Source organism: Lithobates pipiens, unplaced genomic scaffold (assembly GCF_037356315.1).
Source record: "Lithobates pipiens isolate NorthernLeopardFrog02 unplaced genomic scaffold, aLitPip1_a1.2 Scaffold_8, whole genome shotgun sequence".
Classification (NCBI taxonomy): domain Eukaryota; kingdom Metazoa; phylum Chordata; class Amphibia; order Anura; family Ranidae; genus Lithobates; species Lithobates pipiens.
In genome coordinates, this window is record NW_027507903.1 from 679,394,521 (window position 1) to 679,419,568 (window position 25,048).

Below are 25,048 nucleotides of genomic sequence, written 5' to 3' on the forward strand. Positions count from 1 at the left end.
AAATATTTTCGAATCCGGTTGAAATAGTTTCGAATGCGGTTGAAATAATTTTGAATCCGGTTGAAATATTTTCGAATGCGACTGATTTTTCGAATTCGGTAGAAAATGAAATTAAATCCGAAAACGAATTTAACAAATATAACTAAACAAAATAAATTAATTAACAAATTAAAACGAAACTAAACAAATGTTTTCCTTTTGCACATGTCTAAGTGGCACATAGAGAGCAAGTGAAGTGGAAGGAAAATGATAAATGATACAAATAAACCTGTGAAAAGTGTGGGGGGCATTTGTATTCAGCCCCCCCCCCACCCCGAGTCAATACTTTGTAGTGCCTCCTTTCTCTACAAATTACAGCTGCAAGTCTTTTTGGGGGTGTCTCTACCAGCTTTGCACATCTAGAGAGGAATATTTCTGCCCATTCTTCTTTGCAAAATATCTCAAGCTTTGTCAGTTTGGATGGAGAGCGTCTGTGAACAGCAATTTCAAGTCTTGCCACAGATTTTCAATTGGATTTAGGTCTGGACTGTGACTGGGCCATTCTAACACATGGATATGCTTTGATCTAAACCATTCCATTGTAGCTCTGGCTGGATGTTTCGGGTCATTGTCCTGCTGGAAGGTGAACCACCCCCCCGGTCTCAAGTCTTTTGCAGACTCTAATGCCCCGTACACACGGTCAGACATTCCGACAACAAAATCCGACAGGTTTTGTCTGAAACTGGTGTTGCATACACACGGTCGGACAAGTCCCTGCGTTGTTCAACTGACAATTGCGCGGTCGTGCGACGTGGCTCCCAAACAAAATTGGCGTTCTTTTTTTCCCACAAATAGAGCTTTCTTTTGGTGGTATTTGATCACCTCTGCGATTTTTATTTTTTTGCGCTATAAACAAAAATAGAGCGACAATTTTGAAAAAAAATGCAATATTTTTAACTTTTTGCTATAATACATATCCCCCAAAAAATATATAAAAAAAACATATTTTTTTCCCCAGTTTAGGCCGATACGTATTCTTCTACATATTTTTGGTAAAAAAAAAAGCAATTAGTGATTATTGATTGGTTGCACAAAAGTTATAGCATTTACAAAATAGGGGAAGTTTTAAAGCATTTTTATTAATATTTTTTTTTTTTTTTATTGTAATGGCAGCGATCAGCAATTTTTATTGTGACTGCGACATTATGGTGGACACATCAGACATTTTTGACACATTTTTGGAGCCATTGTCATTTATGCAGCAATCTGTGCTATTTAAATGCACTGATTCCTTTGTAAATGACACTGGCAGTGAAGGAGTTAACCACTAGGGGGCAGTGTATGTGTTATGTATGACATTATGTGTTTTTTTTATTGTAGGGGGGCGTGGCTTGGCATGTGACGTCACTGATCGTCCTTCCCTATATAAGGGAACAGGAGATCGGTGACAGCCACACAGGGAAGCACGGGGAGAGGTTTGTTTACACAGACCTCTCCTCGTTCTTCAGCTCTGTGACCCGATCGCGGGACACCAGCGGTGATCGGGTCCGCTGGTCCCGCGGCCACGCCATATCATTAACAGTCCATCGGTCACTGGCTTTCCCTGGATGACATTCCTAGTTCTTCCTCACACAGATATTGATCAGGAATTGGTAGGAAATTGTCATTATAGACCGGAACTCACCATTCTGTTCTCTCCTCTCCTTGAGGAGGAGATTTGCAGGTCATATCAGACCAATCACTGTAAAGACTTTATTTGTGACATCCAGAGCCCCTTCTTCTCCATATGTGTCTATCAGGAGGTCCTTGGTGGTGATCCAGTCTGCATTTTCTAATTTTCCTCGGGGGATGGGACGTTTATCTCCATAGGAGAAATCAGACAATTTGTTCCTAAATCTCTTGAAGTCACTTCCTTTCAGATCCTCCAGAGAATATATGAGAAGATCCCCGGGGGTTTGTGGGACCTTTCCCAGGACCCCAGGAGCCGACCCTGCAGAGAGGACAATCAGCAACTATAAACATTCATTCTGATTGGATGATTCCTGACACATGACAGCAGATAACGTTGTACTGGTAGCCAGAAATGTTATAAAGAACAAATAAGGAAAGGAAATTATCCCCCAATATGTCTGTATGTACATTATCCTATAGAGAGATTGGTTTTCCTGTGATAATCTCACATGACTGTCTACATGATGGTGAGTTACCTCTCAGATGGTTGAATGTCGGGTGTAAACACCGTAGGGCAGGGATATGCAATTAGCGGACCTCCAGCTGTTGCAAAACTACAAATCCCACCATGCCTCTGCCTCTGGGTGTCATGCTTGTGGCTGTCAGAGTCTTGCTATGCCTCATGGGACTTGTAGTTCTGCCACAGCTGGAGGTCCGTTAATTGTATATCCCTGACCTAGGGGGGCATATTGATTGTGAACATTGCCCATAATATGTCTAATATGTTTATTTACTATAATCATCAGCTCCATCTAGTGGTCATAATGCCATATCTTGCTGGTTGAGGTATTTCAAGAAAATATGGTAGTATGGCCACTAGATGGAGCTGATGATCATAGCAAGTAAACCTATTAAACATATCATGAGGATTATCATTTATGGCAGTGGAACTGAACCAAGCTCACAGTACATTTTTTATATAAGGACCTCCTAATATATATATATATATATATATATATATATATATATATATATATATATATATATATGACAACTTTAAACTTTATGTTTATTGATTGTTTCATAGTAAACTAAAAGAAACCATAAATCCTTTAGGAACCCCCCCCCCCCCCCATTACCCCAAAGTTTCCCAGCAGTGTCATGTTATACTGGCCCATGTTCTGCCTAGGATTATAGGCAAAGGATTCCCCCGAACACTACACAAATAATCATAAAATGTGGGGCCATCCAATCATTATGGGACACTTGGACATCTCAGAAGATCATTTCCACCAATAATAAAAAAAAAAAAAATGTGATGACACGGGAATGTGATTGTGGAATTGATGAACGTTCCTAAACTCTCCGAATAGGTGAACTGACCAGATGTCTACAGGAAATGTCCAGACTACGGAGACATAGGACGTCCTATCATCTAATTCCAATCCATAGAGATGTGAGATGGAAAACATTGGAAAGGATTGTCAGAAACAACAGTCATACCTTGTGAGGAGGTGGATGAGGAGGAAGAGGCCGCCATGACATCAGGAGGTGACCCGAGATGACATCACCTGGAAGGAGCACAAACAATAATAAACTCATTTGTAGTGCGCGGAACGGAACCAATAAGGAGGATTTTGTTCCCTTATGTGAATAGCGATTAGCTGTCTAGTTGTCCAATCAGAGAAGATCAGAATTGGATGGACTTCTGTCATTTACTACCCATAACTATGAAGGTCTATCAGAACCTTCATCCTGGCATTCATCTGGTTGGTATATCGGGGGGTCACCAAGGCAAAAATGGTGGGTGAGATGCACAAACGATCAAACAAATGTGCGATATTTATATCAAACCGACAGATTGTAATCAATTATTACATTTTTCTAGTTTTCACCCCCCAGGTGTATTTAAATCCATTCCAACAAGTGTTGCGAGGATCACTGATAAATCTATCCATAAGGAGGACAGACTGAGTGAGATGGAGGTTAGGCTGCGACAGCGCGGTTATCCTAGTGATATATCAATGTGCAATATGCCAATGTATGAATCAATTAATTATGATGGAAGATGCAATATGTACCACTGCTTTTGATGTATTTTACTGTGTAATATTTAATAAATTTAACATTATCAGACCTATACAGCTCACTTTTTGCTTCCAAATCCGCATACTTCATGCAAAGTCCCAACTTCTTTTTTAACCGTGTACCTAACACGTGAACGGTGTGTAATGCCGCACACTAACGGAATTTCGGCCAGCAAAAGGCCGATGAAAGCTTTTTTGTCACCGTGTGTAGGCTCCATCAGACTTTTGCTGGCTGAATTTCCGCCAGCAAAATTTTGAGAGCATAATTCTCAATTATTCAGTTTCTATTGGAAATTCAGATCATCTGTAGCAATTCCGACGCGTAAAATTCCGACGCATGCTCGGAAGCATTGAACTTCATTTCCGCGGCCCGTCATAGTGTTGTACCCTTGACCCTCGGAATTTGGTGTGAAGGCAACACAAGCTTGAGCGGAATTCCGATCGCTTTTACTTACAGATCTGGCTGTTTGTTTTTTTTTGTTTGTTTTTTCTCCCTGCAAGGGCCAGATCGCTGATCTGTGTACAACTCTGTGCTGTGATTGGATGCAGCCAATCAGCAGGTCTCAGCCATAAATCATTGGTCGGGACCTGCTGACAAAATGCCACCATAGCCAGTAAAAGCACAGATCAGCAGGGGGGGACGTGCATACGTGGCCCTAACTTGGGACAGTCGGTACATGTACGTCATGCAACCTGTATGTACTGCCCACCCAGAGTAAATGTACTGCAGGCAGGCCGGAACCAGTTAAGATTATATTACATTATATTAATTATTATAATATAATTATGATTTTTTTGATTATATAATATTATATTAATAATATCACAAAAATACCACATACATCCCAGGAAAATAACCGTATACCCTAAATGGGAATAACATATTTACATTTATATATCAGATTATATTGAATAAAATCAAATTTTTTCTCAGAAGTCATAATATAAGGACTTCTAGCCTTAAGCCTCGTACACACGATGGGATTTTCCCGACGGGAAATGTTCAATGGCAGGCTGTTGGCGGAAAATCCGACCGCGCGTACGCTCCATCGGACAATTGTTGTCAGACTTTCCGCCAACAAATGTTGGCTAGCATGTCTTCAGATTTTCTGCCAACAAATGTCTGTTTTCGGATTTTCCGATCGCGTGTACTCGGAAGCAGAAGCGGTCGGTCTTGTAAACTGGCGTTCGTAATGGAGAATTAACATTGGTGACGCGGCAAATGATGAAATCTCCAAATGCGGCGCACAATTCTCTTCTTCTATAATGGGATAATAATGAAGCTGCTTTGCCGGTGATACTGATGGAGTTATTGCAAACTCATTTCCAAAGGCTTTTTTTTTTCTAGTGATATCAAGAATAATATTAAGAAGAATAATATTATTATGCTTGGATAATCAAGAAACAGCTTCCCCAAGTGAGTCTGGTAAACAGAAGAATACAGCAGGGGATTCAGGTCCCTCCGCCACGGATATTCAAGCCTCTCACCTCATATATTTAACCTGAAGCAGGTCACAGAGCCCAATACCCTCTGCTGGGGTGATAATCCTACATCGATATAGCCGTTGATCTTTTCAAAGTGTGCAATCATATAAAAGAAGGAAGAGGACAATCTAGTGCTCTCTGTAAACACTCATTTATTCTTAAATCAAAAATGTACTCACAAAGATTACACTCAGAAACGAGTGCTGATTATAAACACATGTCAGGTTGTTTCTAACCCAAGATAACCGCTGGTGACGTCAGAACGTGACACCTCCCCCTCCCTCCGTACACGTTACATCCTAGTAGGCAAAGAGTAAGGGAGGGTTATAGCCCCTTGTCAGTTTATTTTTTACCATCCATGTCCCATTGCAGAGATTTCCCTTCACTTCCTGCCCCATAGCCAAACAGGAAGTGAAAGGAAATCTATGCAAATTAAGGGAATCCATTGCCTCCCCCAGGCCTTCAGAAATAGTGTCCCCACTCGAAAATATCAGGGCGAGTCTTAAACCAAAAGGGGCGTGGCCTTGAAATGAAGGGGTGTGTCATATTTAAACTAGGGGTGCATGAGTTTAGTCAGGCCTAGGGCAGCACAAAACCTACATACACTACTGCTATCAGTGGCCTTCAGTGCCGCCTATCAGTGCTCATCTGTACCGCATATCTGTGCCACCTACCAGTGCCCATCACTGGGCATATTAGTGCCCATCAGTGCAGCCTATCAGTGCCCATCAGTGGAGCCTATCAGGGGCCATCAGTGCCACCTATCAGTGCCTTTCAGGGCTGCCTATCAATCCCATTAGTGCAGCCTATCAATCCCATCAGTGCAGCCTATCAATGACCATCAGTGCCACCTATCACTGCCCTTCAGTGCTGCCTATCAGTGCTCATCTGTACTGCATATCCGTGCCACCAATCAGTTCCCATCAGTGCTGCATATTAGTGCCTCCACATCAGTGCCACCTAATCAGTGCCCATCAGTGCAGCCTATCAGTGCCCATCATTAGTGGCACCTATCAGTGACCTTCAGTGGCGCCTATCAGTGCTCATATGTACTGCATATCCATGCCACCTATCAGTGCCCATCAGCGCAGCCAGGGCCGTCTTTAATATTGATTGGGCCCTGGGCAAAAATGTTCTTGGGGCCCCCCCATGCAATTTCTACCTGCTCTGAGACAATACACTAGCAGCTAGACTTAAAATCAGTTTACTGTATCAGATCAGGCAGCAATTGTGATTGGTTGCCAGTGGTTACAGCATTTCATTACTGTTTAATGACTGGTTGCTAGAGGTTACAGCAAATGATTTCTGCTTGTTAATTGGTTGCTATAAATTACTGTATAATAATACTGTTCACTGATTGGTTGCTAGAAGTTACAGTACATCATCTCCTCACTGCAGGGGAGCATGATACACCACCTTTATTTACATCTAAATCAATGCAGCCGGCCGCAGCTATTTATTAGTAATGCTGCCGCTATTTACATACGAATGCTGGTTATTTACATGTAAACACAGGGCCTGCAGGTGAGTCATCTGTACACAATAATAGGGCAGAGCTGGGCATAATTAGTAGCAGCACTTCACACTGAGATATCGGGACACAGCACAGGACTAAAACCTCAAGGGACAAGGAAATTTAAACTGGAATAGTTGGCAAGTATGTAGCAGCTTCTTTGGGCCCCACAAGAATGACAGGGCCCAGGGCAGCTGCCCCTTTTGCCCTGCCTTAAAGACGGCCCTGAGTGCAGCATATTACTGCCTCCACATCAGTGTCACCTAATCAGTGCCCTCCAGTTGTGCCTAATCAGTGCCCTCCAGTACCGCCTCATCAGTGCCCATCAATGCACCCTGTCAGTGGCCATCAGTGCCACCTATCAGTGCCCATTAGTGCAGCCTATCAGTAACACCTATCAGTGCCCTTCAGTGCTGCCTATCAGTGCTCATCTGTACCGCATATCCGTACCACCTATCAGTTCCCATCAGTGCTGCATATTAGTGCCTCCACATCAGTGCCCATCAGTGCAACCTATCAGTTCAGCCCATCAGTGCAGCCTATCGGTGCCCATCATCAGTGCCACCTATCATTGCTCACCTGTGCCGCATATCCGTGCCACCTATCAGTGCCCATCAGTGAAGCATATTAGTGCCTCCACATCAGTGCCAGCTAATCAGTGTCCATCAGTGCCGTCTCATCAGTGCAGCCTACCAGTGCCCATCAGTGCAGCCTATCAGTGCCCTTCAGTGCCGCCTATCAGTGCTCATCTGTACTGCATATCCTTGCCACCTATCAGAGCACATGAGTGCTGCATATTAATGCCTCCATGTCAGTGCCACCTAATCAGTACCCATCAGTGCAGCCTTTCAGTGCCCATCAGTGCCACCTATCAGTGCCCTTCAGTGCCACCTATCAGAGCTGATCTGCACTGCATAACCGTGCCACCTATCAGTGCCCACCAGTGCAGCATATTAGTGCCTCCACGTCAGTGCCACCTAATCAGTGCCCTCCATTGCCACCTAATCAGTGCCCTCCAGTGCTGCCTCATCAGTGCCCATCAGTGCAGCCTATCAGTGCCCATCAGTGCAGCCTATCAGTGCCACCTATCAGTGCCACCTATCAGTGCCCTTCAGTGCTGACTATCAGTGCTCATCTGTACCGCATATCCTATGCCACCTAATCAGTGCCCATCAGGGCAGCCTATCAGTGCAGCCCATCAGTGCAGCCTATCAGTGCCCATCATCAGTGCCACCTATCATTGCTCATCTGTACCGCATATCCTTGCCACCTATCATTGCCCAATAGTGTGGAATATTAGTGCCTCCACATCAGTGCCACCTAATCAGTGCCCATCAGTGCAGCCTATCATTGCTCATCTGTACCGCATATCCGTGCCACCTATCAGTGCCCATCAGTGTAGAAGATTAGTGCCTCCACATCAGTGCCCATCAGAGAAGGAGAAAAATTACTTATTTACATAATTTTCGGACAGAAACTAAGAAAAAAATTTTTTTAAATGTTTTCAGGTTTTTTTTCATTTTTTTATGGTGATTACATACCACCAAAAGAAAACTCTATTTGTGTGAAGAAAAGATAGAAATGTCATATGGGTACAGTGTTGTATGACCGCGTAATTGTCATTCAAAGTGTGACAGTGCTAAAAGCTGAAAATTGGCCTGGGCAGGAAGGGGGGTAAAAGTGCCCAGTTTTGAAGCAGTTAAATAATTAGTATTACAAACTTAAATGTTGTATAAACTTCCTGAGAGATAGATAGGATAGATCCATACATACAGTACATACAGTACATACATACATAAACAGTAGATATATAGATAGATCCCTATTTCTTCTTCTCCTGACTCCTCTAGGTCAGGTGATAATTCGGGTTTGGGGTCACCTAGGGGAAGGGTGGTGAAGGGTTGAGGATCAGTTAGGATTAGGAGGTGAAATATAAAGATTTATTTTCTACTCCATCAACTTTATCTCCAACATTTTGTAATACTCAGCATCAGGGGCATTGCTAGGTCTACAAATGATCTGGGGCTAGAGCCCATAGCAGCGTAGTAAAGAAAGTCATACGCTTGGGCGGGCATATATATATATATTATATATATATATATATATATATACATATATATATACACATATATATATATATATATATATATACATATATATATATATATATATATATATATATATATATATATATATATATATATATATATATATATACATACACATATATATATATATATATATATATATATATATATATATATATATATATATATATTTATGGCCCAGAGCCCTCTGACCGATACGGATAAGGATGACAAACAAGGATAACACAAAACTCGCTTACTTGAACCGGACCTGAAAGTGTGCCCTGGCCTAACGTAGGGTATACCAAAATAAGGGGGCATACCCTTGATAGAGAAATGAGTAATAAATGAAATGAAAATGAAATGGAGTGAAATGAGTACTCGCCCGGGAGTATAATGCTTGAGAAATGCCCTGACAGGGGATGGGTGGGTGGGTATCGCGCACCGGAACCGACGAGGGAGCCAGGCGAACGGGCTGGTTATATACTCCACCGGGCTCCACCCATAATTCCAGGCCACCATACTGGCCTTTCCATTTATGGCCCAGAGCCCTCTGACCGATACGGATAAGGATGACAAACAAGGATAACACAAAACTCGCTTACTTGAACCGGACCTGAAAGTGTGCCCTGGCCTAACGTAGGGTATACCAAAATAAGGGGGCAAAAACATACAGGTAGGGAATGCCTTTATTGATTCGAGTTTGTTACTGGGTGAGCTTGATGAAGGCCTGGGCCATCTCTACTTGCGGATTGGGTATGTAACGGGCGAAACAGGCGGACTTCCACCTACCCAACTTTTTGATAACGTGGACCGGGACCCCTTGGCGGGAGGCAGTTGAAGCCGCTCCGATCCGAAACGAATGTCCGGAGTAGTGAGCCGGATTGAGGTGAAGGATGCCCAGGAGTATCCTGACATGCTCCATGAACTGGGCTGCGTTCAGTGGCTTACCGTGGAATGGCAGAAGCGGGCCAGTTCCTGGTTGATCGGCCAGAAGGGTCAACAAGCGGGTGAGCATGGCGACCGGGCACCAGCGGTTGTTAGTTTTATAAAAATGTATGTCCGTCCCCGGGCCAAGCTGCTGCGTCTTGGATACTGCTATATGCAGGATGAAATGGTCTCCGTGCCTGACCAGGTGGTGCTTGCATAGCGTGCGAGCTGAGGGGCTACTGGAGGTAAACTCGCCTGGCCGCAAGAAGCCGTAGAAGGCCAGGTGTATGGCTGCTTGTATAATGGTACTAGTGTGGAGTCCGAAAGGTGCAGTGGCCAGAATATCGGACATGTTTCTGAAAACGTCTCCTGTGATAGGCAAGCGTTTGAGGGAGGCCGCAGGCTGGCGTTTCTGGATGCCACGCATGACGGCCCGAATGGCGTGAAAAGTGAACAAGGAGGGTTCAGCGGGGTCCTGGAGGGACGTAAAATGTTGTACCCCGGCCAGGTATAGTCGGATCGTGTTGAAGGATAACGCCAAGTCCGAGTGGCAATGGGCAATGAAGGCCAGAACTTGCTTGACCCGGGAGGTCTCTGTGGAGTGAGACGTTAAGAAACGGTTAAAGGCCCTCCAGGCTGTTTGGTAGGCCTTGCGGGTATTGTCTGCGAGGGAGTGATTGATGAGTTGAGTCGCGGCTACTAGGTGAGGGGTTAATCCAGGGTCAGTTGAGACCAGTCCGGGATAACTGCTGACGTTGGTCCGGCTCCGGGCACCTGATCAAAAAAGGAAACTAAGTTAAAGCGGGAAAGGGCGTCCGCTGCCCGGTTACATTTACCGGGGATAAAGGCACAATGGACATTAAATTGAAACAATAACGAGAGCTGGACCAGTCGCCGCAGGAAGGACATAATCTCCAGAGACTTGGACCTGCCTTTGTTAATGATTTCCGCAGTGGCGAGATTGTCCGTTGAAAAGGTCACTGTTTGACCGGACCAACTGCGGCCCCACGTATGGGCAGCGGCTACGATGGGGTACAACTCGAATAGGGAGGACGTCTCGGTGAAGCCCGGAATAGCCAGTATCTGAGGAGGCCAAGGGGCTGCGAGCCAGAGGTGGCCAAAAATTGCCGCGAAACCCGTGGAGGCCGCTGCGTCGGTCACGACCTGCGGCGACGAGGAGGACACGGAGGGAATGAACAGGGACACACCATTCCAGGACGTCAGGAATTCCTCCCACATGGCAAGATCTGCTATAGCTGCGGGGTCCAGGCTGAGGATATGCTCCGGGTCTTGTGAATGAGACAGTAGGACTAACAGGCGTGATATGAAAGCGCGACCTTGAGGGATGATGCGCATGGCAAAATTAAGCATACCGAGAAGGGACTGTAACTGCCTCTTGGTACAAGTTCTGGTGCGGGTGAAGTCCCTCATGACCGACCTGATGCGGCTTAGTTTATCCGGGGGAAGGCTGGCCTGCATAGTGCTGGTATTTAAGCTGACCCCGAGGAAGGTGATTGCCTGCGCAGGGCCCTCCACCTTGTGCTCAGCAATCGGGACGTCAAGATTATTGAAGACCACCCTTAGTTTATCCAAATCCCCTGGAAGGGAGCCAGGTGACTCGACCAGCAGGAAGTCATCCAAGTAGTGTATGACTCCCTGGCACTGGGCTACGTGCAGCAAGATCCATTCGAGAGCCTGCGCAAACGAGTCGAAGAGCCAGGGGCTACTCTTGGACCCGAAGGTCAGCTTAGTGGCAAAATAGTAGAGCTCCCTCCATTTGATGCCATGCCAGCACCAGAGAGTTGGATGGATGGGAAGGAGCTTGAAGGCGTCCGAGATGTCGGCCTTGGAGAGCCATGTACCTGTGCCTGACTTGAGAATGGCCTGGATGGCCATGTCTACGGACGCGTATTTAAGGGAGAATTCCTCAGAGGGGATAAGAGAATTAAGACTGGGGACAGAGGAAGAATAAGGCGCTGACAAATCGTAGACCAACCTAAGTTTATTTGAGAACTTGCCCTTGACAAGCCCAATAGGGCTGACTCGCCAGGTGTTAAATGGGGGCTTCGTGAAAGGGCCTATGATGAAATCCCGGTCTAGCTCTGCCTGTAATAGCTGGTCGATGGCCTGTACGTCGGTGGCTGCTGACCGCAGGTTCTGGCACTCGTGTGTGAGGTGAGGGAGGGAAATAAGTCCTGTATGAAAGCCCTGAGTAAAGCCCTGGACTAGGTAGGTGGCAAGTGAGGGGGTGGGGTGATTGGCGAGGTAGACACTGAGCCACGACACGTTGACCCGGCTTAGTCACGATTTTCTAGCCTGCTTGACCTCGCACATGAGCCTGGGATGAGCTCTATTACATCGTGAGCATACATGGAGCAGCCTGCACTGGCTGAAATTGCACGACCCGCTGTTATAGTTGTTACAGATGGCTGCGCCACCCAAGGTCTTGACCGGGCGCCCCAGTTTATCTGTCTGTGGCAGGCGTGCCGGCGCTGGTAGGGCCTGGGCAGTACCTGAGGTCGATGGACCGTCTACAGGCGGGGTTGCCACTGAGCTGGCACACCAAGTCGCGGTGTGAGTAGCCGACTGGCAGATGGCACAAAGAGGAGACCGCAGCCCTGCGAAGTGTCGGCAGAACAACTCGGTGTCCAAGACACTCCAATCCGTAGGTATCTGAAATTGAGAGAGCCTGGCGGCCGCCTTAGCGGAGAAGGAGCGGTGATAGTCATAAAATGCAAAACCGCCGTATTTGTACCCCAGGTCAACTACTATGTGGAGGTAACGATCCAGTTCCTCCCTTCTGCCGGGGGAGGCCGAGCAGATGACATCCCTCAGCATGCCGAAGGCCAGGGTGAACTCGGTGACTGACAGCTTCCTGTCCAGCCTGGGGTCTTTGGCTTTGAGGACCACCGACACGTCCCCCCAAGTGTAAGCTTTATTTTCTGCCAGCTCATGAATGGATATCAGTAGCGAAGCCAGATTGACGTCCTTTCCCTCTAGGATGTCCTTCCTGATGTTGGCTGATATTAAATGGGAAGGGTACACTACTGGTGTACACCCGGGGGTACCTGCGCTGGTGTTCTCCACTGCTTGTGAAGCTGGTATAGGAGGAGAAACGACTGGGCGGGTCTCGAGGAGGGCCACCCGACTCTGAACTTCTGACATTGAGGTCGTCAGGGATGACACCAGCGTGTGAAGCTGCGTGATGGAGGCAGCGATAGAGCCCAGGGAGGCCTGCTGGGCACTATCCTCAACCGCGGCTGGGGGAGGAAAGAGGAGCCCGAAAAGCTCGGCCTTTCTGGCTGTAGCTGGGAAGGGTACACCCCTACGCCTCAACTCGGCCGTCAGCCTGGGGATGGTCCATGTTCTGAAGGACCTTTGGCTGCCGCTCTCTGAGACAAGAGACGGAGACAACGGAGCCGTGTAGTCCTCGCTGCCAGCCTGGGACATGGTGGCAAAATCCAGGCTTGGTAAGCTTATTAATCCCTGGGACCGGGTTTTTCTCCTATACGAAACCTAAGAGGGTGACATGGATTACAAGACTCGTAGGAGACTCCTAAGCAAACTTTTTTTTTTTTTTTTTTTTTTTTTTTTGAGAAGGGTACTACCGCTTGTGGGCGTTTCCCTTCCCGAAGATTCTCTTACCTAAGGAGGCACCGTCCGACCCGGTGCAGGTTGAACCCACTGAAAACTCGACTGACCTGAGGAGATGAAGGTAAGTTTGTATGAGACTCCTATGCCTGCAGAGAGATGTCTAGCTAAATCGTGGAGGTAAGACTGGAAAATGTGAAGAAAGACATAACTGAAACGAGCTGCATAAATGAAACGAGCAGACAACCGAATTTAGAATAATGTGCATATGGCGACAGAGACGTGACTTGGTTGCGTCGTAGATGCAAAATTTCCTTTTTTCCTTTCCCGTTTTTTTTTTTTTTTTTTCCAACGCAAATGCGCATAGGACGTGGGGTTTAAGCGGAGGTGGACCCGCCACGTGGAGCTCAGGCGGAGGTGGAGCCCGCCACGTGGAGCTCAGGCAGGGGAGGGGGGGGGGCTGCCGCGTGGAGCTCGGGCGGGGGGGAACCCCGCCACGTGGAGCTCAGGCAGGGGAGAGGGGGGGGGGATCTGCCGCGTGGAGCTCAGGCGGAGGTGGAGCCCGCCACGTGGAGCTCAGGCAGGGGGGGGGGGGACCCCGCCACGTGGAGCTCAGGCGGGGGGTGAACCCCGCCACGTGGAGCTCAGGCGGGGGGGGGGGGGGGCCTGCCGCGTGGAGCTCAGGCGGGGGTGGAGCCCGCCACGTGGAGCTCAGGCAGGGGGGGGGGGGAGGGGACCCCGCCACGTGGAGCTCAGGCGGGGGCTGACCCCGCCACGTGGAGCTCAGGCAGGGGGGGGGGGGCCTGCCGCGTGGAGCTCAGGCGGAGGTGGAGCCCGCCACGTGGAGCTCAGGCAGGGGGGATCCAACGTTGAATCAACTGGACTAGAAGCGGGAAGTGATACGTGACCGTGAACTGAGTGAATCTGCCATGACAGAGATCCGAATCGCCATGCCACTAACTTGCGACCGAGCACGAAACGGAACCTGGAGCATGTACTGAAATGAGGCCATTCCTGGGGCACGCCGGGACGAATTGGTCCATGAACATGACTATTCGTACCGGGACGTGATAGGTGAATGAAATGAAACCCATGACAAAGACTGGAATCAGAAGACGAGCCCATGCACCTAACAAATGAATCCCGTCTTTGGAGCATGTACTGAAATGAGGCGTAGCAGCTGGGCGCACCAGGACGAATCGGTGCATAGAGAAATGCGACAGGATTCGAATTGGAGCGTAATAAGTGACAGAAATGATATTGGAGCAGCAGAAATGACTGGGACTGAAATGTTTGAAGACGGTGAAATGAAACACATAACATAATTGCATGAAATGAAGAGACATATTCGAACTGGAGCAGAGCAAGCGAAACATGCGAAACATGCGGACTGATTGCCTTATCATAACAAGCAGTCGGCTGTGGGTCGAACGATTCGACCGCTATAATAGAAATGCACGGGCAGTCGAACGGTTTCGAATGCCGTAGCTGCGAATGAATCGCCTGACGTGGCGTGATCGAACGTGTCGAATGACGACAACGCCTACATCGAAAGTAGCATACAGTGACAGGCGTACGAGGCCACCGAAACATTCGATATGAAAGAACCGAGCGGCTCGTGCATACAAGCGTAACGACGGTACATCGAAAACATAATGAAAAGAGGGTGCCGAAGCCCTACCTGCGACAGCCGGCCCGAGCGACAAATTCGATAGGTACGACGACGACGACGAACCTGCGGACGCTGATGGACGAGACGGGATTGTCAGATAGAAGACGAAAAATGCGGGAACTGCCGAACAGGCTCGCTGCGTCTGCTCTGGATAGTCGGCCCTTGATATCTGACGCATCAGATATCGCGCACCGGAACCGACGAGGGAGCCAGGCGAACGGGCTGGTTATATACTCCACCGGGCTCCACCCATAATTCCAGGCCACCATACTGGCCTTTCCATATATATATATATATATATATATATATATATATATCCCCCCAGAGAGCTCCCCTTAAATCAGGGTCTCCAGAGAGCCCCCCCTTAAATAAGGGTCCCAAGAGAGCCTCCCCCTTAAATCAAGGTCGCAGAGAGCCCCATTTAAATCACGGTCCCAAGAGAGCCTCCCCCTTACATCAGGGTCCCCAGAGAGCCTCCCCTTAAATAAGGGTCCCCAGAGAGCCTCCCCCTTATATAAGGGTCCCCAGAGAGCCTCACCTTTAAATCAGGGTCTCCAGAGAGCCTCCCCCTTAAATAAGGTTCCCCAGAGAACCTCCCCCTTAAATCAGGGTCTCCAGAGAGCCTCCCCCTTAAATAAGGGTCCCCAGAGAGCCTCACCCTTAAATCAGGGTCCCCAGAGAGCCCCCCCTTAAATCAGGGTCACCAGAGAGTCTCACCCTTAAATCAGGGTCCTCAGAGAGCCCCCCTTAAATCAGGGTCCCATAGAGCCTCCCCCTTACATCAGGGTCCCCAGAGAGCATCCCCCTTACATTTTGGACACCAGAGAACCTCCCCCTTAAATCAGGGTCTCCAGAGAGCCCCCCCTTAAATAAGGGTCCCCAGAGAGCCTCACCCTTAAATAATGGTCCCCAGAGAGCCCCCCCCTTAAATCAGGGTCCCAGAGAACCTCCCCTTAAATCAGGGTCTCCAGAGAGCCTCCCCCTTAAATAAGGGTCCCCAGAGAGCCTCACCCTTAAATCAGGGTCCCCAGAGAGCCCCCCCTTAAATCAGGGTCACCAGAGAGTCTCACCCTTAAATCAGGGTCCTCAGAGAGCCCCCCTTAAATCAGGGTCCCATAGAGCCTCCCCCTTACATCAGGGTCCCCAGAGAGCATCCCCCTTACATTTTGGTCACCAGAGAACCTCCCCCTTAAATCAGGGTCTCCAGAGAGCCCCCCCTTAAATAAGGGTCCCCAGAGAGCCTCACCCTTAAATAAGGGTCCCCAGAGAGCCTCCCCCCTTAAATCAGGGTCCCAGAGAGCCTCCCCTTAAATCAGGGTCCCCAGAGAGAATCCCCCTTAAATTAGGGTCCCCAGAGAGCCCCCCACTTACATCAGGGTCCCCAGAGAGCCTCCCCTTCCCATGGGGACCCCTGCAGAGACTCTGGGCCCCAGATTCAGGGATATAGACCCAAAAGCCACCCCCTAGCGACGCCACTGCTCAGCATTGTACAGACTCCACATCTGGGCATCCATACCTTGCAGTCTTTATCATATCCCTCCAGTCATCATGGTAGAATTCATGGTAGAACTCAGGGAGTGTCGATGAGGGTATGCTGACACCTGCAGTTCACCACAGCTAGATAATTCTCATAGATGGATGCTGGAAATTTTAGTTCCCTGTGATGTCAGTGGAGGGATACTGCGACTTGTAGTTCCCCCCTGATCTCAATGGAGGGATGCTGGCACTTGTAGTCCCCCGTGATATCAGTGGAGAGATGCTGGGACTTGTAGTTCCCCCCTGATATCAATGGGGGGTGCTGGCACTTGTAGTCCCCCCATGATATTAGTATGGGGGTGCTGGGACTTGCAGTTCCCCATGATATCAGTGGAGGGATGCTGGCACTTGTAGTCCCCCCATGATATTAGTATGGGGGTGCTGGGACTTGCAGTTCTCTATGATATCAGTGGAGGGATGCTGGCACTTGTAGTCCCCCATGATATTAGTATGGTGATACTGGGACTTGCAGTTCCCCATTATATCAGTGGTGGGATGCAGTGACTTGTAGTCCCCCATGATAGCAATAGAGGGATGTTGTGTACGGGGATACATAGAATTATACAGACTCTCCTCCTCTCGATACAGTATAGACCATCCATTTGTATACTATCTATTTGAAGCCCACACCATATACAGATTTCTGGTCTATTTGGTATTAAAGAGGAAGTAAAGGCAATTAAAAAAAAAAATGCAACCTGCAAGGCAAAGGCATAATGAGCTAGTACGCATAGCATACTAGCTCATTATGAATAACTTACCTGAGAACGAAGCCCCCGAAGCGGTCCTCCATCTTCATGTTCGCCGCTGCCATGTATCCCGCAGTGACTTCCGGGTCTCGCTGCTCCGGCGCTGTGATGCGCAGGAGCCGCGATGACATCACTCCCGCGCATGCGCATGGGAGCCGACACGAGCGGCATATCTCTGTGATCTGCGGGTTACCCAGTGCGCCTGCGCGCCGCTGTCTACGGCGCATGCGCCGTAGACAGCGGTGGCTGTCTTTTTGTAAATATCTTCTAAACCGTATAGGTTTAGGAGATATTTCTTGGACCTACAGGTAAGCCTTAATCTAGGCTTACATGTAGGTCAAAGTGATTTGTTACAACCACTTTAAAGCGACATTAAAACTTATTTTTTTTATTAAAATAACAAACTTGTTATACTTACCTGCTCTGCATAACCGTTTTGCATCATCCTCTTCATCTGGTCTCCCCCTCTTAGGAAAGTGCACCCCATAGAAAGTCCTATTCTATGGGGGCACCTGTGCGGACTTGCTCCTGAGCCCCGTCTGTGTTACCATTGACACAGAGGGGGTGGCTCAGCCACGCCCCCCCCCCACTTGCTTTAAGTGAGTGAGTGGAGTTCCCATTTCCTACATATTCCTCTCAGAATATTGAACTCCACTTTGTTTAGACCAAACAGGGGAGATGCTGAACACAGGTATATATGGAAAGATACAGACTCTCCTCCTCTCTGTACAGTATACATAGTCCATGTATAGTATATACTAAAACCTTGGATTGTGAGCACAATTCGTTCCGGAAACATGCTTGTAATCCAAAGCACTTGTATATCAAAGTGAATTTCCCCATAAGAAATAATGGAAACGCGGATGATTCGTTCCACAACCATTTATTCATAGGGCCTTCAGTTTATAGTCCATATAAAAAGATTGTAGCAATGTGACCAGGTTGTGTAACCATAAAATATCCATCCACAAATGGAAGACTCCACAGGGGGATTAGAAGGAAAATCCATCAAGAGCTACAGAGTATAAAAGAGAAGAGAAGAGCCTCTAAGGCCGCGTACACACGCGGGGACTGTCTGCCGAAACTAAGTTCGTCAAACAGTCCGCTCAAACTTTTGAATGAACGAACACGCCCACACACGGCACTTTTTGAGCGGACAAATACGGCAAACTTTGTTCGTCGTACTAAGTCCGCGCAACTTTTGAAATGAACGGACTCGCCCACACACGAGGCAACAGTCCGCTCATTTGGAGCGCGTCTCAAGGTAGGCGGGGCCCGCGAAGGAGACGTCGCGGCCTCCGCCGCCTGGTATGGACTTAAAGGGGAACCCCAACGCCGAAAAAAATCGGCGTGGGGGTTCCCCCAAAGTCCACAACAGACCCTTGTCCGAGCACGCTACCCGGCCGGCCAGGAAAGGGGGGCGAGCGAGCGCGCCCCCCCTCCCGAGCAGTACCAGGCCGCGTGCCCTCAACATGAGGGGTGCCTTGGGGAAGGGGGGGCCGCGCGGCCCCCCCACCCCAAAGCACCTTGTCCCCATGTTGAGGACAAGGGCCTCTTCCCGACAACCCTGGCCGTTGGTTGTCGGGGTCTGCGGGCGGGGGGCTTATCGGAATCCGGGAGCCCCCTTTAATAAGGGGGCCCCCGGATACCGGCCCCCCAACCTATGTGAATGAGTATGGGGTACAATGTACCCTTACCCATTCACCTGTAAAATAAAAGTACCCCAAAAAAAAAACAACACACGAGATAAAATATTTTATTGCACAGCTCCGGGGGTCTTCCGTCTTCGGGGGTCTTCTCGCCGGACTCCTCCGCTATCTTCTTGTAGCTCTTTTACTAGCGGAGGAGTCCGGCTTTCTTCCTCCCCGCCGCCGGCCTCTTCTCCCGACTTCGGGGGTCTTGTCCCCCTCTTTGGTTCTTCTGCCGGGCCACCGCGCCTTCTTATAGCTCTTTTAGAGGCGGTGGCCCGGTCTTCTGTCGCCGCTGTCGCCTTCCGGTCGCCTTCCGTTCTTCTTCTTGTTCTTCTTGTTCTTCTCCAGGAGATGTTGACACGACGATCTCTCCGGCCGGAATGCCAGAGCCGCGCTTTGCGGCCACTTATATAGTGACAATGGGGCGGTGTCACATGGTATATGTCACATGGGTTGGTGTCACATGGTGACCCCGCCCCCTTACGATGTCATAGTCCCCATGTGACATCAACCCATGTGACCAACCCATGTGACATATACCATGTGACACCGCCCCATTGTCACTATATAAGTGGCAGCGCAGGGCGGCTCTGGCATTCCGGCCGGAGAGAGCGACGTGTCAACATCTCCTGGAGAAGAACAAGAAGAAGAACGGAAGGCGACCGGAAGGCGACATCGGCGACAGAAGACCGGGCCACCGCCTCTAAAAGAGCTATAAGAAGGCGCGGTGGCCCGGCAGAAGAACCGAAGAGGGGGACAAGACCCCCGAAGTCGGGAGAAGAGGCCGGCGGCGGGGAAGAAGAAAGCCGGACTCCTCCGCTAGTAAAAGAGCTACAAGAAGATAGCGGAGGAGTCCGGCGAGAAGACCCCCGAAGACGGAAGACCCCCGGAGCTGTGCAATAAAATATTTTATCTCGTGTGTTGTTTTTTTTTGGGTACTTTTATTTTACAGGTGAATGGGTAGGGGTACATTGTACCCCATACTCATTCACATAGGGTGGGGGGCCGGTATCCAGGGGCCCCCTTATTAAAGGGGGCTCCCGGATTCCGATAAGCCCCCCGCCCGCAGACCCCGACAACCAACGGCCAGGGTTGTCGGGAAGAGGCCCTTGTCCTCATCAACATGGGGACAAGGTGCTTTGGGGTGGGGGGGTCGCGCGGCCCTCCCTTCCCCAAGGCACCCCCCATGTTGAGGGCACGCGGCCTGGTACGGCTCAGGAGGGGGGGGCGCTCGCTCGCCCCCCTTTCCTGGCCGGCCGGGTAGCGTGCTCGGACAAGGGTCTGTTGTGGACTTTGGGGGGACCCCCACGCCGATTTTTTTTCGGCGTTGGGGTTCCCTTTTAAGTCCATTCCAGGCGGCGGAGCCCGCGACGTCTGTGTCGCGGGCCCCGCCTACCTGGACACGCTCTCGAAATGAGCAGACTTTTCTCCGGGCGGGAACAGTTCGCTCATTTCAAAACTACAGCGGACTGGCCCACACACGGGCGGACTGTCCGCTCAAACCAAGTTTCAGCGGACAGTTTTTCGGAATTTCCGAAAAACTTTGTTCGTCAAACTGTCCGCTGAAACTGTCCACTGAAAGCCCACACACGGCGGACTGTCCGCTGAAACACTGTTCAGCGGACAAAGTTGAGCGAACAGTCCCCGCGTGTGTACGCGGCCTAAGTGTAGCGATATGTTACTAAATGTTGTACCTTCATTAAATGGAACTCTTTTATACTCAGCTGTGACATGACTCTACTTGTATATCAAAACATCGCTTGTATATCAAGTCATCGCTTGTATATCAAGTCATCGCTTGTATATCAAGACATCGCTTGGATATCAGACATCGCTTGTATATCAGACATCGCTTGTATATCAGACATCGCTTGTATATCAAGACATCGCTTGTATATCAGACATCGCTTGTATATCAAGTCAACATTTATTAAACATTTTTTTGCTTGTCTTGCAAAACGCTCTCAAACCAAGGTTGTACTGTACACGATCTATACGGAGCCTACACAATATACAGACTTCAGGTCTGTTTGGAATTAGATTTAGTTCCCATTTTATGCCGGCTCTTCCAATATGGAACTCGGCTCCATTAGAATGAATGACTTAAAATGGAAGTAAACCCTTCCAAACAACTTTGACCTACAGGTAAGCCTAGATTAAGGCTTACCTGTAGGTCCAAGTAATATCTCCTAAACCTATATGGTTCAGGAGATATTTGCCCGAAAATGGGCACCGCTGTCTACGGCGCATGCGCCGTAGACAGCGGCGCGCATGCGCACTAAATGCGGCAAGTCCAAGAATGGATTTGCCACATTTGTCGACTCCCGTGCGCATGCGCGGGAGTGACGTCATCGCGGCCTCGCCGTATGACAGCGGCGGAGCTGCGAGGCGCGACTCCCGTGCGCATGCGCGGGAGTGACGTCATCGCGGCTTCGCCGCTGTCATTGGTCGGAGCTGCGAGACGCCACCAGCAAGATGGACGCGGCGGACTACAGGGATCAGCGGCGACTTCGCTGGCTCCTGTGTCAGGTAAGTGACACATAATGAGCTACTATGCGATGCATAGTAGTCCATTATGCTTTACCTTTGCAGGGAAAAAAAGAGGAAGTAAACCCATCAGGGTTTACTTCCTCTTTAAGAATGGTTGGTGGAGTCTCACCTTGTTATATCTACCCATACATCCTCCAATCAAATTATTTGTACTTCCCGACAATGAAGAGGCTTGAAAATATCTTCTAGAAAGGTGAAGAGTCCGATCACAGAAGATTCTGGAAGAGAAAACCTGGAATCACGGCACTGGCAGAGTCCAACTTCTTCTTATCCTATGAAGACCAGAAGTGAGCGAAGACGTGTTTCTGCCTCGTCTCATATAACGTCCTTCCAGAATCCAGGAGGAGGGTGAGAAGGGATTTCTAGTAACATAACACACCTCCACCTGTATCGACTGTTCGGACGTCATTCATCTCCAACGCGACACGGCGCTGGGTGTGTCCACATTCCTCGTCCTGTATAACAAGCTGAATATGTTTCACCCTGAGGGGTCTAGTTATAAAAAGATCTGCAGAGATACTCAGCCAGCAAACTGAATGTCTATCTGTCATAGACGGGGGACTGAGGGTGGAGGGATGAGGGAGCCTTAATCATTTTCCATGGCATTTATTTTGTATAAATAGAGCAATAACAGCTTTATTTATACAAAACCAGATTAAAAACATAGAACACCACAACATACTGTATGTATAACCCGGATATAAGAACATATTGATAATAGACATACTAATAATCCCCCTTACAAGTCACCGACAGATTAGCAAAACTTATAACCACCCTACCAGTTACCATCATCCCCATTATAGTGTACATAAAACCAGTGGCAGCAGGTGGTAATTTTTTTAGGGGGGGCAAATAGTATGCCCCGGTCAGTTGGTAGCACATACCCCATCGGTTCACCGGCAGCTTCCCCTGTTCAGCGGTGGCGGCGGCCTTCCATTCCATTGTTCTCCACGGGTCATCACGGTGGTGGGCATCTTCTGTTTCCTCCCTCCTCCTTGGTGGTCAATCGGGAGTCTTCTCTTTTTTCGGCCAATCGGAAAACAGGGTCTCACACCAGCTTCTGATTGGCCGGATTGAGGATCAGTGTTTCAACAGCGAATATTCATTCGCTATTGTAACACCTGAGTGGGCTCCGAGTGCATCCTCTGCATCCCAAGCCACCTGATTTTGAAACCTATTAGAGCCTCTGGCTCTAATCACACACTTAAAAAAATAAAAATAATTATTGTAATTCATGCGTCTGGATGTAGATTTTTTTTGTTCTCGCTTCTATTGGCCATATAGACTTACAAGCCTAAATATATACAGTGGAACCTCGGATTACAAGCATAATCCGTTCCAGGAGAATGCTCGTAATCCAAAGTATACGTATAGTTTCCCCATTGAAGTCAATGGAAACAAAAATCATTTGTTCTGCATTGACTTCAATGGCATGCAATACCGCATGCGGCCAGAGCCAGGGGGGGGCACCGGAGAGCCTTGGAAACGTCTGAAAAGGCCAAAGGACAGCTCGGCTGATCTCGGCAAACCTTGGAAAGACTTTGTTCCCGAGATTTGCCGAGGTCAGCAGAGCTGTCCTGGGGCCTTTCTGTGCATTTCCAAACAGCGCTGATCGGCGCTGTTTGGCTCGGCTCGTGTGCCCCCCCCACCACCTCAGGCCAAACACGGTACTGCACACCACTTTGGCCTGAATCGTGCTTGTTTTGTGAGACAACACTTGCAAACCAAGTTATGATTTTTTTAAAATACAGTGCTCGTATTGCGAAACACTCGTTAATGGCATTACTCGCAATCCGAGGTTCCGATGTATATATATATATATATATATATATATATATATATATATATGTATATATATATATATATATATATATATATATATATATATATATTTTTTTTTTTAGAGGGAAACTGGTTAACTGTTTTCCCACTTGCTCATTTCAATGTTGAGGGCTTTAGCTTTATTTTTCTAAGAGTGAACTCTCCTTTAGCTTTTTGATCTGCTGTGACTGCTACTTCTGCCGTTCAATTCAGATTTTGCAGCCAAAACTAACAAAAAAAACCCTTTTTTAGGTTGAAATCAATCAGCTTGGGGTTGTCTTGCTGTATTTAAGCTGTGATCAATGTAAATGCTAATAAATCAATTTACACATCCAAAATATGTAATGCCATGGCTAATGCCGCGTACACATGACTGGACTTTCCGGCAGGCTAGGTCCGACGGTCTTCACGACGGACTTTCGGCAGAGTTCCCACTGACTTTCCGAACGAACGGACTTGGCCACACACGAATGGACTAAGTCCGTTCGAAAGTCCGTTAGTTTTGAATGTGGTGACGTAAACGGGACTAAAAAAGGAAGTTCAATAGCCAGTAGCCAATAGATTCTCTTGAGTCGTATTTGGTAGGTCGGAACCAGCACACAGACGAACGGTTTTCCTGATTTGAGTCCGTCGGAATTGAGTCCGTCAGATAGATTTGAAACATGTTCTATTTCTAGAAGATGACATAAAAAAATAGCCTCCTACTATTATGAAAATTGCTGCCCCTGAGGAAGCGTGATTCACACGCAACATGTCGAGCCTCTGATTTGAAAATTCTGATATACCCGGATGTAGACTTGGACACACAACTCATCTGATACCTACATCAGGCAGTGTTCTAGGGACCGCTCCTGACCTATGATTATGAATGTGGTTACTATGTGATGTCAATTTCTATATGTACCGGGTATACTATTAAATCAACTGTATCTGATATGTTATTATAATAACTACATTTCAACTTTTCCTTTTTACATCTATTTTTTAATAAAATAACAAAAATACCTTTTAGGTCTTTTTATTTGGGTGCCTATAAAGTCCATCTTTTTTTTTTATGACATCTTCTAAATAAGCCAATTTCGGGACAATGACACCCTATTACTGGTACTTTCATAGTGTCACCCTATGCTAAAGTACCCTTTTGAGAATTAAACTTTATGTTCTATTTTTAGGTCCGTCAGATTTTTTTTTCTGAGAAACTATCGTATTAGCCCACACACAATCGGATTGTCCAATGAATGAATCCCTTCGGACCTAGTCTGCCAGAAAGTCCGGTCGTGTGTACGCGGCACAACACTGTCTAATCACACTCTTCTCTAAGGCCTCATACAGATTAAAGGGATTTCCTAAGCATGTAATTACAAGGCCCATGTCACCTTTGAAGCACCAATAAAAGGAACCTCTCCCCACATTTGTAAAAGTTCCCCATGACATTCCCCCCTTTCCACTTTTTTGACAAAAGCTTGCCCCTATTAGCCTTTCAAATGGCCATTATTATGTAACAAGATTTCCCCCATAGACTTCAATAGGGATCACTGCTGAGTTCAGGTTTTTTTAGATTTCAAGAATATTTTGATGAACCCCCATTATGAACTGAACCCAGGCAGATTCTCTTGTCTCTAGGTGGCGCTCTACACTACACCCATTACATGTCCATACCGGGGTCAGCAGGTTGTGCCTTTG

The 25,048-nt window shown here is 48.0% G+C and overlaps 1 long non-coding RNA gene across 1 annotated transcript; it reads right to left on the minus strand.

Moving 5' to 3' along the window:
- Nucleotides 1-1,728: 1,728 nt before the first annotated feature.
- Nucleotides 1,729-21,939, minus strand: LOC143962050 (uncharacterized). Its single transcript, XR_013270614.1, has 3 exons — nt 21,651-21,939; nt 3,154-3,221; nt 1,729-1,969 (listed from the first exon to the last, which is right to left on the minus strand). It is a non-coding gene; the product is annotated as an uncharacterized LOC143962050 (long non-coding RNA).
- Nucleotides 21,940-25,048: the final 3,109 nt, after the last annotated feature.